The sequence below is a fragment of the Eulemur rufifrons genome, chromosome 29, assembly GCF_041146395.1.
Source record: "Eulemur rufifrons isolate Redbay chromosome 29, OSU_ERuf_1, whole genome shotgun sequence".
NCBI lineage: Eukaryota > Metazoa > Chordata > Mammalia > Primates > Lemuridae > Eulemur > Eulemur rufifrons.
Genome location: NC_091011.1, coordinates 44,142,031 through 44,160,369, shown reverse-complemented (window position 1 = coordinate 44,160,369; position 18,339 = coordinate 44,142,031). Strand labels below are relative to the sequence as shown.

The window sequence follows — 18,339 nt, the reverse complement described above, 5'->3', positions numbered from 1 at the left end:
CAAGTTTATCTCTTTCTAGAAAATCTACACCCATTCTTGGGTATAGCCTATGGCTGGATCATATCCATAGAGCTTAAAGTGCTTCATTTATTGCTTTGATGATGATGTTATAACCAATAAAAAAAAGTTCTCTGTTAATATCTTCTCCTGCCACTCTGGCATGCTCACTTATAGGATATAAAGATTTAAAGAATCGTTGAAAAAAAGAAAGAGAATAGCTGCCAATTTGTGAATGGTGGGTAAAATACTGATTTCCCCAATTTTTTCCTGCTTTAAATAATGTTCTTTCATATATTGTGCCTGGTAGAATATTTATAGAAAAAAAATCTATATCTGATGTGGAGAAAAATGAATCAAAAATAGATTCTGATTTCAGGCACTGTGGAATGAAGTGGCCATGATTTTGCACAGAAAATAAAGGCAATCTAAAGAGCTATGAGTTCAAAGGGCCACTGAGGCTGTGTATCTAGCAATTCCATGAACAGGACTACCCATTAGGAGTTGAGTAAGAATGTATGTAAACTCTAAATTACTCCTCTATGCATGGATAAAATTTCTGAAATTCTACTGAGAAATAAACCTTTATTTTAACTATGTTTGAAAATAAAAAAGAAACCATATGCTTCCCAAAGGAGAAGGGAACATTTTAAAATTGTTAGAAAGCCAATTAGCATTGATTGACTCAAGGTTCAAAGGTGACTGAAATAATATGTGACAAGGGCACTTGATTTTACAGTAGGGCTAATCTCAGAGTTTACTGACTCCCTGTATCTTTTTTTTTTGTTTTTTATTTTTCCCTTTGTTTTCTGTCTCTTTGGAACTTCTTCCCAGGATATTCTCCCTTCTCTCTCTCTTTCTCTCTCTCTCCTTCCAAATGATCATAGAAATAAATCATAAAATATACTCTTGTTGGCTTTGTTGAACAAAACTTGGATTCTATTAGTTTGTTGACCTGAAGTGTTCCAAAATGATGTTTCTCAAAATACACAAATTTATTTATATTTGTAGTTCTTTTACTACAAAGGGGAAAAAAAAGGCTTTGAGACTCTTGATGAAAATCACCCAACTTAACATAATCTTGTATGAATTTATTCATATTTGACAAGTTAGAATGTTAAGAAACTCTTTGAATAGTTCAGCAATTTATCTCCATCAACATGAGTCTTTGGTGAAAGGGTGAAAGTTTGACTTGAAAATGATGAAGTAATATTAAGGACATCAAAGTAATGAAAGACATGTAATAGTTTTAAACAGCATAGGATATTTAAACTTCTATTATTTTTAGTCCATATGGTAACAAAAATTTAATAAGAAAAAATTTTGTTTAGAAGAGATTATTAAATATAAATTCACTAACAAAGTAGAAAAAATTAAAGTTGAATTAAAAAAAACGCTCACTGAAAAAAAAGTTTATTCACTACTGTTATCAAATAGTTTCATGCAAGATAAGAAAAGAAAAGCAAAAAGTGACCCCAAAGCCCAATGACAAATGGACATGCAGTTAACTTTTTAAAAATGTTTATGAATTATCCTTTACCAAGTTCAGATCATTATTCAAAATTTACTTAGGCCGGGCGCGGTGGCTCACGCCTGTAATCCTAGCACTCTGGGAGGCCGAGGTGGGCGGATCGTTTGAGCTCAGGAGTTCGAGACCAGCCTGAGCAAGAGCGAGACCCCATCTCTACTAAAAATAGAAAGAAATTATATGGACAGCTAAATATATATATAGAAAAAATTAGCTGGGCATGGTGGTGCATGCCTGTAGTCCCAGCTACTCGGGAGGCTGAGACAGGAGGATCGCTTGAGCTCAGGAGTTTGAGGTTGCTGTGAGCTAGGCTGACGCCACGGCACTCACTCTAGCCTGGGCAACAGAATGAGACTCTGTCTCAAAAAAAAAAAAAAAAAAAAAAATTTACTTACATATTAATATGTATTTGGAATAATAAAGGGTCCCATCTAAAATCTCAATTTGGAAATCTTTCAAAATTTAGTAGCCATGCCCAAGAGACAAAGAAATGGTCCAAGTGAAAGTTTAGATCCCTGTCTTAAATGAGAGAGCATTAGGACATGAAAGGCTTTCTCATGTGCAAATTGGTTTTCATGCTAAAAACTTAAATGGAAAGATATCTCTTGCTTTCACTATCTTCCCATAAACTAATCAAATTTACATTTTACAGTTAGGCCATTTTTAAAAAATCCTCTGGTCAATCATATGAATTGTATCATCCCCCACAAAGAATTTCACCTGAATATCTAGCAAGTGAAGGAGAGTAAGGACTTGGAGGTGGCAAGGGCACCAGTGGCCACCTGGCTCTCCTCCCTCTGCCAGCATGAAGGCACCGGGGCAGCGTATATTTCCAGCTCCAGAGGAGACTGTAGTATATCATTATAAGATCCCTGGGGAGGATTCCTTCATGGCTCATTGCACCTCAATGGAACCAGAGTGGCACGATAACCACCTAAGTGGTATGTGCTGCATGTAGTGTTCAGGAAGAAAAGAACATGATGCATGGTATTTACCCAGAAAGTGAGCGGGCACAGTCATCATCATCCATCCTGACTCCGTCTTGATCCTGACTCGCCTTATAACAAGGAGGGGCAGCACTTTACCCAGATGCAGCTTATTTTTCCTGGTACCTGAAACGTCTATCGTGACTGTTGCCGACTGCTAAGATTTAGTGTGCATTTAGGAAGTTTCAAAAGGAAGAAGCTTATGATAGAAACTTTTATTGTTTTTAACTCCTGACTTCATGCTGCTGCTGGAATATCCCTGGACTCTAACAAGCTTGTTGGAACACATAATATATATATTCATAGGGTGATTAAAAAATAAAGTTAAACCCCAAAGGAAAAAAGTCCATAATCTAATCACTCTGAATAGCCATCAGTAACATTTTTGAGTAACCTTTCAGTCTTTTTTCTATGTACACCTGTATACTAACAATATCTAATATTCATTTAGTTTTTACTTGGTGTCACTATGCCAAGTTATTTATGAGCACTATCTCGTTTGATCCTTATGACAATCTTAAGAGATGGCACTATTGTGCCCATTTTACAGATGAAGACATTCATGCTTAAGACTTTAAACAATTTGTACAAAATCACACAGCTAGTTCATCATAGGAGCTAGTTTTAACCCGGGTATGCTTGACTCCAAAGCCTGAGTTCTTAGTCTTTATGTAAGACTTCTGATTTATCATTCCTTTAATACTAGAAAATTGTGTTCTTTTACACAAACAGTTTTATAATTCTTCTTAAAGTGTAACTATAATGAGGTAAGCAAAAAAAGGAAGAGAAACATGTAATATATAAAACTTGTATTGTAAAATACATGAGGTATTTGGATTTTGCTTTTCAAATAGTCAAATGATATTAAGGGTTAGCACATAAAAAATAACAGATAATGAAGCACCACAAAGAAAAATGCTCAGACTTACTGGATAAAGGCATACACACCACACTAATATATATATACTAAATTATCTATAAATAAATACAAATGACTTTTAAAAAGTGTTGGGAGAACCATGGCAGACAGGCGCATCACTCTTCTATTAGGATCAATTTTTACGTGGAGTGGTTACAAGAAACTATAAAATACGTTTATAGGGAATAATCTAGAGAAGTAATGTACCAAAAATGTGGTTTAATTTTTTGGCAAGGTAGGTTTATTTGATTTCTAGAAATATAAATTTGAAATAATAAGTAATGAGGCAGAACACAAAGAAAGGTATACACACTGGTTTCATACCTGGGAAAAATAAAGGTTTATATTTAGACAATAATGGAAAGTGAATTTAAAACTACATAAAGAATTTATGTTTTATAATCATTGTGTTTTTTCCATAAATTTAACTGCTTAAAATGATTTTTCAAAGACCTAAAGATTTTTGTTTTTCCTGTTTATTTTCATGATTGTTATTGATTGTTAAAAATAAATGTATTTTGGCTTAGCATCATCCTTGAAAGAAAAGCTGATGGAAGGAAATGTATGGAGGAGGGGAGAGGGCACAAAGCCACATGCAGGCAAAAGTGAAGGGGGAATAGAGTGATTATAATACAATTAAATCACAAAATAGGTAATTACAGTATGATTGGAGTTGCATTGAAGTTATCTAAAAGGCACTTAGAAAAATCTAACCACATCTGACATTTCTTATTTCATTCTTCCAAAACTGAAGACAAATTTTGAATGTGCTTATTTATTTATTACAGATTCTTTGTAGGTACTATATACAAATGTAGGCAGTGTCCCTTAATGAAAAATATCCAGAAGACAAAAAAGCAGGAGTTGCTTTAGATGTTTGAATTACTGATTTCCCTGTAAGTCCTCCTTTGATTTTTAACAAAATTTCAGACACAAATTATACCCGTTTCCAGACTTCTAGTATTGTTTTGGATTGGTACAAACAGATCAGTTTCAGTCATATAACAGAAAACTACATGAAAGATATCTCACATGAAATATATCATGCACAAAACCATGTATGACATAAGTGGTGGTCTAAATTAGTTTCCTCACAGATGTTGAATCTTAGCATGGTAAAAGGATATATATGTCATCCTAACTAGAAAATACTTTCTTTTTTTTTTTTTTTTGAGTCAGAGTCTCGCTCTGTTGCCCGGGCTAGAGTGAGTGCCGTGGCATCAGCCTAGCTCACAGCAACCTCAAACTCCTGGGCTTAAGCGATCCTACTGCCTCAGCCTCCCGAGTAGCTGGGACTACAGGCATGCGCCACCATGCCCGGCTAATTTTTTCTATATATGTTTTTAGTTGTCCATATAATTTCTTTCTATTTTTAGTAGAGACGGGGTCTCGCTCTTGCTCAGGCTGGTCTCGAACTCCTGACCTCGAGCGATCCACCCGCCTCGGCCTCCCAGAGTGCTAGGATTACAGGCGTGAGCCACCACGCCCGGCCTAGAAAATACTTTCAAGCAGTTTTTTCTTCTGTGGACACCTTACTTGTTTTTTTTTTTTTTTTTTTTTTTTTTGAGGCAGAGTCCTGCTCTGTCACCCTGGCTAGAGTGCCGTGGAGTCAGACTAGCTCACAGCAACCTCAAACTCCTGGACACCTTACGTTTTTAATGGCTGTTTCTGAGGCTCACATTTCTGTGATTTTAGAGCCTTTGCACCACTAAGTTGAATTTTCAATTGTATTTCTTCCAACCAAGATAAAATGAACAGAGGAATAACTTCCAGAGGAGATTTCTCAGGCAGAGGTGAAGGGCTCTGGGTGTATAAGCTTGCTGTTGGAATGTGTGAAGTGAGGCCATAGGAAAGACAGACAGAGGAACAACTGTGGGGCCACATCTGTATGAACAACTGGTGGAGGGAGGAAGAAGAATCTCTGTTTGGAAGCCTCCTGAAGTCTGGCAGTGTCACAGACTGGACACTGAATCTAAAGAATACAAAGCTCTCCTTTTGTACTTTTTATGCACGTTGGGTTAAAAACAGCAAATTATAGCTAACAATTGAATGTTTTAAATTATATTCTAGGGACTGTGCCCAGTGCTGTGCATGAATTAAATCACTGGAGTATTACAGGAGACAAGTATCATTATTACTTCCTTTTGATTTCTAGCAGACATGAGTCTAAGAGAAGTCTACTAACTTGCACAAGTATATAAAACCAGTAAGTGGTAGACTTAAGTTTGCACACAGTCTGATTCCAGAGTAGGGGAACTTAGCCAAACCTTTGTCCCTTGGATGGCTCTAAAGCATCTCTTAGTGGCTAGTAACCTAGGAATTTGTTCAATATGTTTTGTGGCCGTGATTTAACCCTTCCTTTGAGCTCCTCTTTTGACTTTAGGAGCAATAACTAGAGTAAGAGGTTAAACATGTACATTTGCAATGAGCACTATTTAATCCATAAATGGCTCTTAATATTTATTTTATGAAAAGCCTATTAAAGGTCTTTTTACTTTTTTTTTTTTTAACAGACAAAGGCTCTTACTTTGTCACCCAGGCTGAAGTGCAGTGATGCAATCATAGCTCACCGCAGCCTCAAACTTTTAGGCTCAAGTCACCTTCCTACCTCAGGCTCCCAAGTAGCCAAGACTGCCGGCACACATCACTACACCTGGCTAACTTTTCTTAGCCTTTTAAATTTAACGTCAATGTAATTTCTGGCACTAAGATAGGCTTGAGACTGGGTGATGGTACATAACATTTCAGATTTGGCATGCTTTCTGTAAGAGTGAGGGGGTTGTTGCTGAGGTTGAGAAACGTCATTTCACATGGAATAATTCCTCTCTTCTCCATTCTGATGTCTTTCTTCACTGCATAAAGTATCCATTATTTTTAAGAAATTCAGTATTTGAAAATCTAACATGCAAGTTGGTAGGTAATTATTTCTAATACACAAAGATTCATCACAGAATTATAGATTATCAGCATTGTATATTGGTTTATATAATCAAAATGTGATTAGATTCAACTTTTCAGATTGTTGGATAAAGCAGATCCACTATCTTTAATCCATTATTCCAACCTGGTGCAAAAGCCACTTTGGGTTGTAAGATTAGAAGTGTGTAGCTGTAAACAACAAACTTGGCCAGTACCACATGATAATGCTTTTAAGATTTTTCCTATTAAATATCAAATCAAAGGAAAAATACATGCCTCAGATAGTCTTTTCAAGAAATAGTGCTGAAACAACTAGATATCCAGATTAAAAAAAATAGAATCTAGGCACAGATCTTATACCTTTGACAAAAATTAACTTTAAAAGTTAACTAAAATAGCCTCAGACAGGTTCTTTGGGTGATATTCCAGAAGAAGGCATTATTATCATAGGAAATGACAGCTCCATGCATGTTATTGCCCCTGAAGACCCTTCGGTGAGACAAGATGTGGAGGTGGAAGACGGTGATATTGATAATCCTGACCCTGTGTAGGCCTGAGCTAACGTATGTGTTTGTGTCTTAGTCTTTAGCAAAAACAGTTTTAAAATTTAAAAAAAAAATTTTAAATAGAAAAATATCTGATGAAATAAGGATATAAAAAAGACAATATTTTTGTATAGTTGTACAGTGTGCTTGTGTTTTAAGATAAGTGTTTTTACAAAAGAGTCAAAAGGTTAATAAAAAGTAAAAAGTTTATAAAGCAAAAAGGTTACAGTAAGTTAAGCTTAATTTGTTATTAAAGAAAGAATAATATTTTGTATAGATTTAGTGTAGCCTAAGTGTACAATGTTTATAAAGTCTTCAGTAATGTACAGTAATGTCCTGGGCCTTCACATTCACTCACTACTCACTCACCAACTTACCCAGAGCAACTTGTGGTCCTACACCCTCATGCATGGTAAGTGCCCTGTACAGGTGCATCATTTTTTTTTTTTAACCTCTTTTATAGTGTATTTTTACTACCTTTTCTATGTTTAGATGTGTTTAGATACACAAATATTTACCATTGTATTACATTGCTCACAGTAGTCAGTACAGCAACATGCTATAAAGGCTTGTAGACTAAGAGCAATAGGCTATATTATTTAGCCTAGATGTGTAGTAGGCTAGACCATTTGGGTATTTAGATGTACACTCTAATGTTCACACAACACTGAAATCACCTGAGAAAGCCGTTCTCAGAACGTATCCCTGTCATTAAGTGATGCATAACTGTACTTTAAATGATTTCTACATTATTTATAATACTTAATGCAATGTAAATGTTCTGTAAATAGTTGTAATACTGCATTGGTTTTTTATGTGGATTATTTTTTATTGTTGTATTGTTTTTATTTATTTTTTTCTGAATATTTTCCATATGCAGTTGGATGAATCTGTGGATATGGAGAGCCAATGATACTGTACACTCTATGATTCCAACCATATGACATTCTAGAAGAGGCATAAGTACAGGGACAGTAAAAAAGATCAGTAGTTGCTAGAGGTTTGGGGAGAAGGAGGAAGAGAGAAATGAAAAGTGGAGCACGAAGGATTTCTAGGGTGGTGAAACTGTTGTATGCGATATCGTAACGATGTATATAGGACATTATATCTTTGTCAAAAACCCATAGAACTGTACAACACCAAGTATGAACCCTAATGTAAACTATGGATGTTAGTTAATAATGTGTCAATATTGGCTCATCAATTGTAACAAATGTATCACACTAGTGCAAGGTGTTAATAATAAGGGAAAGGTGTGGCAGGAGGGTTGGCCAGAGGGTGGTATACGGGCACTCCGTGCTTTCTGTTTAATTTTCTGTGAACCTAGCACTGCTCTAAAAAAATACGATCTATCAATTTAAAAAAAAAAAGTCTTTACCTCTTTTTCTGCCTGATCTCTAACCCCATTCTGAAATATCATCATCTGTTAGGACTTATATCTAACTATACATACTCTCAGAACTTCTTCAACAAGGCCTTCCAGACCAGAAGGATTCTTAATTGGAATTTAATTTCTCTTTTTCAATCTTTCATGGCAAATGTCTTCATTACTGTATTTTTCCAAGCCTACTTGGTATTAAAGTCAGTTGTACCTTTTCATTAGATTTTGAATCTGTGGAAAATAGGGGCAATTTATTTCTTATCATTTCCAGTCCCAGAGCCAATATCTGCATCATGGTTGGGTATAGGATAATGAAAATAATGTATAATTTTTTTTATTTTCATAGAAAACATAACACTAAGTTTACCAACTTAACCATTTTAAAGTTCAGTAACGTTAAGTACATTCACATTGTTATAAAACAGATCTCTGGAATTTTTTCATCTTGCAAAACTGAAAATCTATGCCTATTAATCACAAGTTCCTCCTTCTCCTCACCCTGAGTCCTTGGCAATTACCTTTTTACAACCATACCTTGTTTTATTGTGCTTCGCCTTATTGCACTATGGAGATGTTGCCTTTTTGACAAATTGAAGGTTTGTGTCAACCCTGTGTCAAGCAAGTCTATAGGTGACATTTTTCTAACAACATGTGTTCATTTTATGTCTCTGTGTCACACTTTGGTAATTCTCACATATTCCAAATTTTTTCATTATTAGATATGTTATGTTGATATGTCATTAGGGATCTTGTGATATTTGCTTCATTGCAGTAGTCTGGAACCAAACCCTCAAAATCTCTGAGGTGTGCCTGTCATTTCTGTTTCTATGATTTTGACTATTTTCATGCAGTATTTTTCTATTTGTGACTGGCTCATTTCATTTAGCACAAGTCCTCCAGCTTCATCCATGTTGCAGCATGTGACAGGATTTTCTTTTTTAAGTCTGCATAATTTTCTACTATGTGTGCATTCCACATTTTCTTTATCTATTTATCTTTTGATGTGCATTTGGGTTGCTTCACCTTTTGGCTATTGTGAATAACGCTGCATTGAACATAACTGCACAAATATCTCTTTGAGATCCTACTTTGAATTCTTTTGGATAAATACTGAGAAATGGGATTGTTATAACTAACTTCTCAATTAAGTGCTTAATTTGTGCTAGGCATATATTATAGGCTATTTGTTATGAGTACAACTTGACAAATTGCACACTTATAACTATGACTCAAATGGTACAAAAGCAATTTATGTAACCAAAACCTTTGTAACCCCATAATTCTGAAATTAAAAAAAAAAAAAAAGAAAACAACTTGACAAATTCAGACCTTCTTAATCCTGTTAATCCTGGCTTCAATTCATATAACGAACTTTAAACTTGTCTCGATAACCACAAAGGACTCTTCCCAAGTGTCATTCTCTACTCAGAGGCCTTTGATGGTTCTTCATTATCTGCTCTTTAGTTTCTCTCAAGGCCCTAGTTGGCTCCTCCATGAGTCTGTCATGCTCCAAAAAGCTAGCCCCCTTGCCATTTGCCGAGTATGCTTTGTGCTTTTTCTGGGGCTTTATTTATGGATGAAAATGTTCTCCCCTTTTTCATTTCTACAGTAAAAATCTTACCCATCTATTATATTTCAAATATTATACATATTCATACATTTCTAGTTTCCCCTTCCATCTCCCCTACCCAAATGATTGTATTGCTTTGGCTGTTTCCTTATTGTGTGTTTGCCTTTAATTATGTTGCCTGTACCTCTCTTTGCACCTTTGACTGGATTTTAACCCCTTTGAGAAGATGAATTTATATTCTCCTCATTTTTGAATCATCTGAAGTTCCCAGCACAATGCTTTGCAGGTGGTGGGCACTCATCGTCCCTGTGTTGGAAAGACAGGGATACAGGTGGTTAAGGTACAAGCTGCTGAATCAGGTGGCTGGGAATTCCAGTCTCAGGTAGACCATTCAGTAGCTATGGAACTACTAGCAAGGCAGCTAACTTTTTTAAAATTCAAATTCCTTCTCTGGGGCAAGACATTATATCACTACATAATGATGTTGAAAGTTTAAAACATTGTATCACTACATAATGTTATTGAAAATTTAAGAGAAAATGTATGTAGAATTGACAGATATCAAAATATCCATTGAATGGCAGTGTTAAGTATTTATTTCATAGAGTTTTCCTTCTGCAATATCTTGAATACCTTCTATCTAAAGACATTTCACTTCTCTCTTGTTTAGACATACTTATGATCACAATAGACCAGACAAGAAGGTAAAATTAGAACAAGTATGGTCATTTACAGATGAGTATGTTACTGTATTCCTAATATGATCTGTATTTATTTTGAAATTACCGTAGCACTTGCCAATTAATAAATTCATAAATATTTATTGAGTAACGATTATACATCAAACACTGTTCTAGATAATGGAGATACATTGTGAACAAGGTATAGGCTCTGTTCTCCACTAACTTACATTCTAACGTGTACAATGACTCCACAGATGTTCAAAGAACACTGTAAAAATCTTCTCTATAAAATGGTGCCAAAGCTCCAAGTGGGAGTTTGATTAGCATCCCAAACTCCATTTTTCAGCCTTATAACTTAGCTGTTATGGCAAGCTTTGGGGAGTCCCAGAATGGTAGCACAGATTTTTAAAAGCTAGTATCTAAGAAGCAATGTGGAGGCAAGCGAGACGTCTGTATCTCTCTTTCTATATATAGTGAGATATAGATATATGTATATACATATAGAGAGAGAGAGAGAGAGAGAGAGATACGTCTATCTATATAAAAATTTTCCCCTTCTGGTATCATCGGGATCAATCAGAGCTATAAGTCATTGTGCACAGCAGGTAGATAAGAGCTTTCTTTATTTCTACTTAAATGACCTCAAAGTGTAGTTGTCTGGGAGTGAAAGTTGTTCAATGGTGGCACATTAGCAGCAGGAGCTCCCAGAATACTGAAGCTCTTCTGTCTGCAGCAACTTAGGTCTAAGTCCTGCCAGCGGCAAAGGGATAGTGGAATTGACCTCCCAGGTCCCCTGCTCGCGGCCGCCTCTGGGCCGGCGCCACCCCCTCCCGGCGAGACCGACGCGGGTGCGGGTGCGGGAGACGGGGAGAGGAGGCCGTCCCGCAGGAGGGGCGCGGGGCGTGGAGGGCGTGGGCCGGGGCGGGGCGAGCCCCGCAGACTGGGTGCTCGGGGAGCTGTCAGTGTCAGGCTCGGGGAGACAGAGGAAGTGATCGCTCCCGGAGGAGCGCGAGCCGAGCGGCCGGCGCAGCGTGAGACAGCACATCCTGCCCGCGCCGGGCCGCCACCCTTGGGAGCCGCCCGGGAGCCGCCGCCGCGCTCGGGGAACCCAGTTCCGCCGCTGCCCAGCGCGTCCAGGTAAACAGGAGCGGGATGTCGCCGCTCTCCGGACCGCCACCTCCGCATCCCTCCCCCGCCCTCCCCACCCTGGGAACCGGCTGGAGCTGCGGCCCCTGCAGCCTCAGCCGGACCCTTGCCTCGGCCCCCTCCCCAGGCTCCCGTACTCCGCTCGCCCAAAGGCGGCCAGAGCCCCCCAGCGGCAGCCCCCTCCTACTCCCCCCCACCCCGGCAGAGCCGAGAGGCCAGGACAGAGGAGGAAGGGTCGTAGTGTCATCACCTTGTCGCCCACCTTGTGAGCTGGGAGGGGCGTCCCAGGGCGCCCGCCTCGGTCTTCTCCCCGGGAGCAGAGCGCAAGGGGCAGTGAAATCTGCGCCCCTCTGGGCCACCAGCTGACGGCCCCTGGGGGAGGGGGAAGCTGCGGAGGGAGGGGAAAGGATGCTGTTTGATTACATTTTTGAGCTGCCTGCAAAGCTCTTAGATGCTGTCGGTATCCGCCAAGTCGGAGGGAGCAATGTACTTCCAGCAGGGCATTAATTAAACACTCACGCAAGAAGATGCCAGTTTCTCTCTCTGCTGCGAAAAAGTGTGGCTGGGGGATGTGTTTTGGTAAACACCTTCCCGGCCGCCTGGCTGCCGTTCCCCCACTCCCACTCGGGATCGCTCTGGCCTTATAAATCTGTGCGTCGTCATCATCAGGGCAGTGATCCTGGCAGCCCTGATGGGAACTGAGTGTGCGGAAGTCTCATGACTCGTACCTTGGCTGATAAGATTAGACTGAAGCCCAGGATCAGGGCAGGAAATTACTTAGGAAATCAGAGACTCAACAAAATGCAGAAGAGAGAATGTATTCGTTATCCTGGCCTCTACTACTCCTAGGTAAGGGGCAGGAACAAGTAGCCAGCCATTTTCTTGCCTGGCATGCCTTTCAAGTGGACACTGTAGTTCAGAGTTGTGAAAAATTGCTTCCAAACATTCCAGATTAGCAGAAAGCTTAGCTAACGGTAAGGCACAGGTAACTGCAGTAGATATCCCATGGCTAATATTAGCACAGGCAAGGGTGACTGTCTATGTACATACTTCTGTTGTGGAAATTATAGAGAAATATGTTGATTGGTGTTAGTAAATTTGGAATGGGTACATTCAGTGCAAACTGCATGCTTAGGATACCGGTGAGAATGTAATACTTCCTCTGATCGTAATGCCAAGTTTGCTCCAAAATGTTTGGTGTGGGTAAAAGGGCCCAAACTGCTCTTCTTGACCATGTTTCTCCATAAAATAGAATCCAACACCCCTACCACTGGACTACCAAATGTTCTCTTCATAGGAACCAATTCTTCAATATTTCTTAAGGTCTGAGAATCCAGTACTCCAAGAGCTGTTCCTCTTGAAATTTTCTAGCAGCTTTGTTGGATTGTGTTGATAATACAGTTGGGGGGCCAATGCTGGCTTTTCCAGCATTGGAAAAGTATTTTAAAATTTTAAAATGTCCAGCTCTGGGCCCTGTTTTTAGCCAGAATATCTCCTGCATCTCTCTTTTTCTTCCTTGCCTGAGCCAAGGAGTGCACCTGCTTCCTCCCTCTTGGACCTCTGGGAGGCTGCAGCCTCTTGTGCACAGTCCCCTGGAGGAAGCAGGGGTGGCTCACAGCCCCTCCCACTCCCAGCCTTTCCTGCTGAAAACATGCATGGCTGTTTTGCTGTTAAAGGTTGACATCATTAGGTGTAATCAACAATAAATTCAACCCACAGGAAAAATGGGCAGAGTTCTTAGAGTAGTGGTCCACGGTCTTTAGTTTCTGACTAACTTCCAAGATAGTGAGAGAAAGTCACTTGGCATTTCTGTGATCATGTTTTATTTCTAAGAGAGGGCTCTGCGATCTTTCTTTCTGCTTCCCCAAACACTTCTTCCTGATTCTACGTTTAATGCATGAGCCTTTCTTTTGACTCCAGTGCTGAGTCAAGAAATTCTTGGGGATCCATACTCAGAGCAGCCACGTAGAGCAATCTTGTAAAACACACGCCGAGACTGAATCCAGGCACCGGTCTCAGCACAGTGTGCACTCGCTTCACCCTGTTACCTTTATGGGCCGCTCACTCGCCCTAGTTTCTTTGTGTTGTTGAACCTAGCATCAAATGAAAAGGTCACCCACGGCTGTTGGGAACATAAGTATATTCCCTCACTACTTTGTTCTCTCTGCATTTTGTTCTGCCAAATAAAATACAGGTTGATAGCAATAGCTAAAATGTATTAAGTACCTCACCAGGCATTGCATTTTAAAATACTTTCACATGTATTAACTTATTTGATCCTCAGAAAAACCTTATGAGGCAGATATTATTTGTAATCCTGTTTTACAGATGAGGAAACCAAGACACACAGATGTCAAGTAACTTTCCAGAGATTGCTCGACTATTAAGTTATAGAGCCGGGATTTGAATGTAGAAGGTATGACTCAGCCGGGCTTTTAACCTATCTTCCATACAATAAAACTATTACATGGTTTTTTTTCCCTATATTGAATACCAGGCTCTTTTCTTATGTTATCTCATTTTAACGCTTATATTAGTCCTGTGAAATAGACATTATTATTCATATTTTACACATCACAAAATTGAGTTAAGTGACATACTCAAGGTCGTGGTTAATAAGCAACAGAGGTAGGATTCAAATCAGTTCTGAGGACTCTAAAACTAGAACTCATCCATTTTGGCTACTCTCCTCTGTGAAAACAAAGACAGCATGTATCTCTTTCTTTCATGTTTGCTGCCCAATTTTGCTGTGAGCCATAATTATTTCCTTGAAGCCACAGTGCAGCTATACATTTTTTGCAGCTGATTGATAACTGTGGATGATACAGCAAAGTCAAAGTTGACCCATAGTGCCTTTGAAATCAAATATTGCTTTTATTATGTCTTTTTAATGAAACTAGCTAATTCCCCATCATACTTTGTGTATCTCAAATGCTATGTAAATAGTTGCTACTTTGATCAGGGATCCTTTTTACTATACACTTTTGTGGCCTCTATATCCCCTAGAAAATGTGAGAACATACATTCTTTCAGGAAATTTGCTGGGACAATGAACTTCTAGTGTTGACTTCTTTTGAGAATTAACTAAAGTTAATTCAATTCTCATTTTTCTTCTTTGCAATGTATAAACTCTTGTCTATGTCCATGTCAAAATTATTCCCCTTGACTGGAACTTTTCATCTGTATCTTGGACTTATTTCCTTTGATTCTTCTCTGCAGGAAGCCTGGCACCAGAGTGAGGTTTATGTTGTAGCATAGACATCATTGCCTAGGTGCTAATCCCAAATAGCCCACCTGTTCATAAAGCATCCCCAATGCTTTGTTTGGAGGAACCTTCTTAAACAAAAGTCCACAGACATTGTACAGGGCAGGCACATGAATAGTTTTTAAGTGGTCATTGAACCCACTAAAATTGATGCAAAATTTTGTGCATTTATGCATAAATGCTGTTTTCTAGGGAAAAATGGAGTGTTTATAACTAAAAATAGATAAAGAACCGTTGGCTTATGTGTGTTGTTTAGGAAACGGGGGAGGAGCAGAGGTTACTCTGCTGAAAAGTGCTGAAGACAAGGCAAAACAATTCTGCCAGAGCCAGCCAATAAAATATGTTCTTGGATCTCAGGACATTTTTGGCATTTCACCTGGGGCCCAGGTGGCAGGTACAGCGTACACTAACACATACTGTAACCAAGTGGAGCCTCCAGGAGTGGCAGGCAGCCTAACCTTGTTTGCCATTCACTGGGCACTTACTTATAGATTTGTTAGTTCATCGAAGCATCCCAACATCCCTGGAAGGTGGACATTTTCCTCTTTCTTTGACAAACAAGGAGCTGCTTGGGAGATTAAGTCACTTGGTCAAGGCCCAGGAGGACAGTTAGGGGAAGGGCTGGATTTCAAATGCAGGTCAGCTTCATTCCAAAGTCTGCTTATTCTCTTCCCACCATATCTCATTGTTTCTCTGCCCATGTGGGATATCAAAAAGTATCGCTTAGTGTAGCTTTTTATTGTGGCAGGACTGAGAGTCCCTCAAGAAACATGCTCACACGCTGATAGGAAAAGCCTGAAAGTGTATCAAAGGGAACAAAAAAAAAAAATAATACATTTCTCAGCTTGGGAGAAGACAAGCTTTAGCCCTGCTTTCCTGGAGGTGATGAAGTCTAGAGCCCCACACATTTGATTCTTGTGTCGCCAGGCATCTTGCTGAGTACCAAATACATAGCAGCGCACACCTAACACAGCCCAAGACTGCCTTGCAGGCGTAGCTGTGAGGCAAAACTTTATTTGTTGCAATGATAAGTTTACTTTAAAGCTGCTCAGTCTTCTGGGACTTCCCTCATATAACAGCTGTGTCATGATCCGGAACACTGACTTGCTACTAAATCCTGGGAGGACCTCTACTTACCACCTGACCTACGCATGTGCTCTTTAGTTTTCAGTTCATATCAATTCTAAAATCCTCACAAGCAGCTGCTTTTGCTTCCAAAATATTTCTTAAGCCCTAACATTTTAATGCTTCCTTATGTTCTTACTATACTCTTATTGGTTTACTATTATTGTTTCATTTTGGGGTACAGAACAGCTGACGCCATCCGTGTGGCAAATGCACAAGGTGGAAATTTCGGTTAGAGTTGAAGGCATTCATAATAAAAGGAATGAATCTCGGGCGCTATGGAGGATGATTGTACTTAATCAACAGATCCGCCTGGTAACCAGTCCAGTGAAATTCATTATCCTTAACTCAGTGCTCTTCCAACATTTTTTTCTCTCCTATAACCCCTAATGAGCTTTTAAAAAATTCTGTAGCTCCTTCGCCTCCACACATTTCAGGTTGACATCTAATGTTTTTCATTACAAATCTAAAGCATCACAACGAACATGATTTTCAGAATATTATAAAGTTTGACATTTAAAAATAAAATAATGACATCATTCTTTGAATCCAGGTAAAATCTAAGTACTACATCAACCTCAATTTTAAAAGTATGTGAAGAAGCTCTTTAACAAAGGAATATTTTTGTATCTTGGGATTAAGCATTGCAGTAAGATTTGGGATTTCCTTTTTTTTTTTTTATACAGTAGCATGTGAAAATGGAAGTGGTAGGTGGGAAAGGAGGCCCTGAATGATTCTACACCCATAGTTTTAGGAAAGCATGCAGACAGAAGCTGCTGATCTGGAAATTAATGTCATTAACTCTTCCCGTGCCTGCACGCTCTTTATTATTTACTTATTCATTTATTTAGTTTAGAGACAGGGTCTCATTCTGTCACCCAGGATGGAGGGTACAGTGGCATGATCATAGCTCACTACAGCCTCAAACTCCTGGGCTCAAGTGATCCTCCCTCCTCAGCCTCCTGAGTAGTTGGGACTACAGGTGTGTGCCACCATGCCTGGCTCTTTTTTTTTTTTTTTTTTTTTTTGTAGAAATAGAGTCTTACTGTGTTACCCACAGTTACACAATCTCGTCTGAATCCTGGCCTTAAGTGATCCTCCTCCTGTGGCATCCCAAAGTGCTGGGATTACAGGTATGAGCCACTGCTTCCAGCCTGCATGCCCTTTAGAAAGACTGCATGAGACCAGGGCTGTGCAGATGCCAGTTTGAAGACCGCACCTTGAACTAGCACAGGTGCTGTGTGTTTGAGTCAGTGTGGGGGCAGTTACTGGCAGTCAAGACAGCCACCTTTCACAAATGGGGCTCGAATCAGGGGTGGGTAGGGCCAGAAGGAACTGCACAGAATGGCGGTCCCATTTCCTGGCCTCAGGTAGAGGTGACTGTGTGGATAGCTGGCTTTCCTCTGTTTGATGATTTTCAATGAGCGATCAGCCCATTCCAGTGTATTTTTAGATCAGTGGTTCTCAGCCGATTTTCCTCTCCAGGGTATGTAACCAGCTCTATGAACAAATTTCAATAACCCTTATATATATATTTTTATAATCCTCTCCCTTAACTAACAACTTGACCTTTTAAGTTCTTTCCCAGAAATGGTGGATTTTCTGCAAGAGAAAGGAGCTGAGATTCTGAAGGCTCCTGGTCAGACACCTTCTCCCACAACCTGCCCCCAATGCACATAGCGCCTTGATGGTTATATCTGTCAGTGGCAGGGACGGATTTGAGGCAGCTTCACCCATTTGAGGCAGCTTTTCTTATTCTCCCCAAAAGGTATCTGTTGTATTAAAAAATTCCTCTCTTCCTTGGCAATCCTTGTCTCAATAATTGGATCTTTATGCAATGAGCAACTAGACCTAGACAGAAACCCCATTGCAATTTCAACAACAGGGGCATTTAGCAATGTCTGGAAATATTTTTGGTTATCACAATTGCGAAGAGGGCAGGCTGCTAGCGTTTAGTGGGTAGAGGTCAAGGCTGCTGCAGAACATCCTACAATGCACAGGATGGCCCCCTACAACAAACTATCTAGTCCTAAATGTCAGTGATGCCAAGGTTAAGAAACTGCTTTACATGTTCTGGTTTTCTCATTGAAATCTTCCTTGTGTAATTTAAGTCCATTTCTTTGTTTGGGCTTTTACAAGTAATAAGTGCACAATAAGAGTCAGCATAAAGTAATGAGAATAAGAGGCAAGATACCCCACTTGCTGCCTATGTGAGCCTCAGTTTCTTCGTCTCCAAAGTGGGATGATATTGTGAGGATTGCAAACAATGAATGTA

General features: G+C 39.3%; 1 protein-coding gene across 5 annotated transcripts in view; it reads left to right on the top strand.

Annotated features, from left to right (window-relative positions):
- The window catches only part of DYNC1I1 (dynein cytoplasmic 1 intermediate chain 1), a 356,211-nt gene that overhangs the window by 49,281 nt on the left and 288,591 nt on the right, over positions 1-18,339 (top strand). For 4 of the 5 annotated variants that reach the window (XM_069461334.1, XM_069461331.1, XM_069461333.1 and 1 more), the window contains exon 1: positions 11,466-11,665. The exons of the other annotated variant lie outside the window; for it this stretch is intronic. The gene's annotated coding sequence lies outside the window, so the exon portion shown is untranslated. Of the gene's footprint in view, positions 1-11,465; positions 11,666-18,339 lie in introns of those variants that run through there. 5 annotated transcript variants of the gene reach the window in all.